The sequence below is a fragment of the Macaca mulatta genome, chromosome 3, assembly GCF_049350105.2.
Source record: "Macaca mulatta isolate MMU2019108-1 chromosome 3, T2T-MMU8v2.0, whole genome shotgun sequence".
NCBI lineage: Eukaryota > Metazoa > Chordata > Mammalia > Primates > Cercopithecidae > Macaca > Macaca mulatta.
In genome coordinates, this window is record NC_133408.1 from 133,430,209 (window position 1) to 133,436,284 (window position 6,076).

The window sequence follows — 6,076 nt, forward strand, 5'->3', positions numbered from 1 at the left end:
CAGCGAAAAGCTGGAACTCTCAGTCATATATCAAAAAAAAAAAAAAAAAAAGGAAGAAGAAGAATTATTCCAGCAACCTGAATAAGCTTGGAAATAGATCTTTCCCTGATTCAGCCTACAGAGGAAAATGCTGCCCTGTCCAAATGTTGATGACAGCCTAGTGAGACAGAGTGTAGAGGACCCCATTAAGCCATGCCCAGATTTCCGCTTCATAGAAATTGTGAGATAATAAATGAATGTGTTGTTTAAAGCCACTAAATTTGTAGTAATTGGTTAAGCAGTACTATAAATCAAATACAGTATATGTCTTACAAAATACATAAAATGGATGCAAACGATATAAATAAACTTTGAACTCAATATTAAGAAGTCAAATGTTTCAATTAAAATGATAATATGATTTAATAAGCATGTATTTAAAAATATAAATGGTTAATAAACACACAAAGGGTGCTCAGCATCATTACTCTTTTGGGAAACTCAAATTAAAAGCATAATGAGATAACACTAACCACCCACTAGGAGGGCTATAATCAGAAGGATAGATAATGCCAAGTGTTGGCCAGAATGTGGAGAAATGAAAACTTGCACATAATGCTGGTGGGAATGTAAGTTGATATAACCACGTTGGAAAAAGATTTTCCTTAATTTTTTAATAGTCAAGCAAAAACTCATCATATGAGCCAGCAATTTCACTCTTATACATATTACCTAAGGAAAAAAGAGTATGTATGTCCACATAAAGATTGTATATGAATGTTCATAACCACATTGTTTGTAATAGCTGGAAGTAATTCAACATCAGCTGGAAAGTAGATAAGCACAATGTGGTATATCTATACGATAGAATACTATTCAGCAATACAAGAAAGAAAATACTGATTCATGTTACATCTTGGACACACATCAAAAACATCATGCTATGTGAAAGAAACCAGGGAAAAAGTCTCCATATTATAAAATTATATTTACATAAAATTAGCAAGCAAATTTATAGAGGCAGAAAGAAATCAGTGGTTGTGTGGGTCTGGCTGGAGTTAGAGGCAGAAATAGACTGCAGATTGAGTGACTGGTAGACAATTTTAAGGATGATGGAAATGTTCTAAACGTTTCAATGTCCTGGATAATGCTGATGGTTGCACAACTTTAAAAACTGACTGAAAATCATTAAATTGTATACTCACCTGGGTGGAATTTTTATACATAAATTATATCTAAATACAGCTGATAAAATAAAACAGAAGGGGAATATGAGGTAAACACTGTTGTTGTTCTGCCTGTTAACAATGGTCCTTTCCAATAGCTAGATTCCCCTTCCTCTACTGATTAATTTGGAGCTAGAAACATACAACTCAAGCTAGTCCAAATAAAATATAGTTCTCTGGAATTTGAAACTTGAAATAAAAGACACAAAAATTGAGCTATATTTGAACTCAAACATAGTTCTCCTATTCCATCTCTTTCTACTACAGAGATCCGGAGAGGCATTTGGTTTCTGCCTTCTCTGGTGATTCATGTTGTCATGTCTGTGAGTGGATTTTCTCCCAACAAATTCATTTTTCCCTGTGTTGGAGTAGTTTTCTATTATTTACAGTCAAATCAAACACAACTGGTGTAGAATTAAATTTAAAATCTACAAACGCTGTATTTTAACAAGAAAACATATAAATTGCAAGTCACTTATTTCGTCTTTATAACAGTGTTTGTCCCTTTAGTCACTCATCTTCAACACCCGTAAACAAGAAGGAAATTGACAAACAGGGGGATTTGCAGTCTTAAAGCTATGAAAAAAAGGGTATTCTTTGAGAGATTAGTAATAGACCCTTTAGAGGATTAAGGAAGTAATAATTATTATTCAAATACCTACTAAAATGACTGACAGAGAATTTTTATATATCTTATTTAATCATAAACAAGATAAGTTATGTTTTTATATTTTATAATTTGAGGAAACTGACAAAATAAGAATATGTATTTATACAGTAATAGAAAACATTTATGGATCAACTGCTAGGTATCAAGATTTGCTCTAAGAGCTGTATGTAATTTATTCTTCACAAGAACCCTATGAAGTAAGAACAGTTATCATTACCACCCACTTTGAGAAGAAAGCAAGAGGCTCACAGATGTGTATCAGTTTGCCAATGAAATCCAGTAAGTGGCAAACCTGTATTGGAATGAAATCAGCCTGGTTGGAGTCCTTAATTGTGTAACCCCTAAACTATAAATCCTCTTCCATTGCCTCATGTGTGATAGCTGTAAACTGGCAGAGCTACAGTTGTAATATATTTATTTGCGTCTAAAGTCTGTGATATTTACTTATCAACATACTCTTCAACATCTAAAGGAACATATCTGGTGGTGGGCAGGAAGTAGAAAGAAGAGGTGCAGTGGGGAAGCTAGATATAAGAATTATTTTTTTCTTGTGCATTTTAGGTGGGACTGAGGAAACTAAATGAAATTGGAGGGTAGTACAGAGTGTGACTTCATGATACTAGAGATGCAATTTGAAAACTGTTAGGTTGCAGAGAGAAAAGGATTTTCTCCCACACCATGTTCTAAGTTTCTCTGAAACAATTATTTTGTTTTAGCCCTCCAGGGTCATGATGGTAATACACAAGGGTAAAGGCTAGTGTTTAGATGCTTTGGCTCTGCATCCCACTGGATGACTCCAAATTATATCCCTTCTCTGCTTCTAATTTTCTCTGCAATTAAAGCTTTTCCCCTCTGCTAGGGTTGTCTCACAATTCAAGGTGTGATCCTCAACATTTCTCTGTTCCATTTCACTAGTCTTTAGAACGTTATAACATAGTGATGCATAATTTATTTTCAAGAAAGTATTTTCTCTAATGACCCCACATAAAGTAATTTTGTAATGTAAGAATGGCCTTTTTTCCATTACACAAAAGCAATTTTCTCTGACATATTAACCTTCACTGAACATTTTTCTAATTTTATCCAGGCAGGATCACACAAGTGAAATGTGAAGGATAAATGATGTCCTTATTTTTTTTAGGGAGTTTTTTATGCCATTGAAACTTACAATAAATAAATAAATAAAGTGATTTATTTAAAGGATTAAAGAAAATACCTTGTAGAATAGAAATAAATTGCAAAATACTTTGCAATGTTTTTAGAAAGTGTTAACATCATTGAAAAGAATTGAGCTAACTTAGCAAACTTTTAAATTTTTTTTAAAGTTAAAACTATTTTTCTACAAATTTTATTTCAAAAGAAGCAAAGTCTCAAGTCCTTGGCCTTCCCCTTTCATCACTAGGTGTTTCCTGAGATATCTCAGTGTAACTCAAGGACTCCATGGAACACAGTTTTAAAACCAGAGAAATAACTTACTATAAACATTAGAAAAATTACCTCCAGTGTTAAAAGTAAGAGTTACCAGGAAACAAGGCAACACTGGGAGAATTTGGTCATAAAAATAGGTTTTTATGAGACTGAGAAAACAGGGAGAAGCATGTGCTCTGCTATGATGCTCACTGACCTGTAGCCAGTCAATGATGAACTCAGATCTATAATAATAGAATAAATTAAAACAATAACAATAACAACAAACACATTCTCCTCCTAACCTCTTCCCTATCCCTCCCTCACTTTATCCACCTCGAAATTTTTCTCACTGTCCTTTTTTAATTAAGTTCCAGCCCTATGGACAGCCAGGCGCTGCCACTATCATAGCCACAAGGAATCCTTATTGAGAGAAAGTTGACCTAGTTTTGATGACCATGGCATTATAATCAAAATCAGAAAAGGTTCTCTCTTTCTGTAAAGAGCCAGATAGATCTTTATTCTCTCTCTCTCTTTCTCTCTCTCTCTCTTCCTAAGCCCAGTGTTATATATCTACATCATATTTAGAAGATATATTGTCTGTCTAAGTGCAGCAGTCTCTTTGGGTGTAATTATTTAATTACCTTTATTGAAAAAGTCATCTCAAGTATAAAATTGATCTCCATTGTGCTGTTCCATGATACCTCTAATATAACACAATTTAATTGCCCTCTGGCAGAAGTATATTAGAGTATTAATATTTAAAACAATGGTCCTAATCTCATAGATGTAGACTGCTGTAAAGAAGTTTCATTCACTATTTTCTTAGTTGCTTAGCACAACCCTCTCTTCAATCTCAATTTTGTACAAATATGTGCCAGAAACAGGAAATACTTAGTATTAATGTAAAGCAAAATATTAACTGTAATAATTTTTACTTTTTGTGAAATAAGGTTAAAGGCAGAGTTAAGAAGACCACTTCAAAGAAACAATGTCAATCACAGAATGTTAGATTGTTGTAATTTAAATCAACAAAAGTTATATGTCAATAAGTAAAACGTTTGTTCCATTATATGTTTCTTTCACAAATCTTTTGTCTTATGATGTTTCCTCTTATCTCTTACATAAAAGAAATAATATATTTTTATGTAAAAGATATTTATTTTTATAAAGTACTTCACAAAGAAATAAATGTACTTTAGTAGTCCAAGATGATGTACATAAGGAATTAGAGTTTTCAATTTTTACTAAAAAAAAATGCAGTGTAATCACAGAAGAAAAAACATCCTTATCTTCCGAAAGTAGGAAAGACATAATGTATTTTTGTAACCTGGTAACTCTGTATCTATTACTTTCAGAATTAAAGTGGTTCCTGAATTGGTTTATAAATTAAGTTGATGTTATCATTTAATGCTTCAGTGTTTCCTAGCTTATCTTATGTTGCTCACAAATGTTATTTCATCCTTCCTTTGGAAGATCTTGCATACAAATAAAAAGTATGCACATGCAGTACAATGTACATGAGTAAATACACTTATATTTTCCCTCTACCTACAGTTTATTTTTCTTGGAATAATCTAGAAAACAATAATTATTATTTTTAAAGGTATTGAGTTCAAAGAAATAAAGGTCTTCATGGAATAAAAGAAGAAAAAAGCAATATGGAGTTTATAATGTCATTGGAATCTTAAAAAATATATAAGATATATGAAAAATTATAAAATAATTTCCAATTTACCTGATGCTCATGGCAGGAAGTTATTGTAGGCTTGATTGGCAGATGAAGTAGAGAATGATCCTGTTTAATGATAAATTCTAAGGACAACCACTCCACTGATATTTAAATTCCCTTGAACACTAGTAGTGAATTTCTAGTCTCTGAACATGTTCAGTCATCAGGAAATTAATCTAGTGAAGTCACCTATGTCATTTTCAGAATGTTTTGTAGATTATAAAATTCTTCTCTATATTGAGTTAGAATTTACTTCCATTAACTTTGAATCCCTAAATCTGACTTATAAAGAACAATGGAATAGGTAACTTCTTATTTGCTGAGACTATCTATTCCATTTTCAAAAAGTTATGTTAATTATAAAGTTATTTTCTATTTTGAGTTGGAATTCACTTCCACTACAGAACAAATATACTTCCTCTCTTCCTAATGACAGTTTACATTTTTGAGGCTCTAGTTCTAACCCATTATATCATTGTTGTTCAAATTTTTAGAGAGGCTTCTGGGAAGTGTTCAAGAAACTTGAGAATAAGAAGAGAAAGACAGAAAAGGGAGAGGCTGAGACAGTGGAAGGGAAAGAGAAAGGGAGAGAGAGGGCAGAAAAAAAGCCAATAGAGATGGGAACGAATGGAGGGAGCAATATTTTCCACATCCCTAAACTCTGCTTCATCCAAAGCAGCTCTGCAGCCAGCTCTTTTCTAAATTAGGCTCCCATGTGAGATTCAATTTTATTTAAAAAATTAAAAATCAATAATTCTATGAAAACCTTAACCATTTCCAAATTAAACACAAATTTAATTTTGTGATTTATTGTTAGTGATTTTTCTCACAACATTAGAATGCAGCTACTTTAAAACGTTGAAATTGATGTGAACATTAAACCTCCTGTACCTCCAGTTTAGAATAGAATCTCATTATCAGCTGTTTGTTGGGTTCTTTAGATTTCCCTCAATTTTCTTCCAAATGGTGTTAGAGTTTCACAGAAGTCTCCCATTGGTTCATCAAGAAATAGCTCTCTTCCATATTTAAAGTACTAATAATTGTTTTCTGCAGCAATTCTGC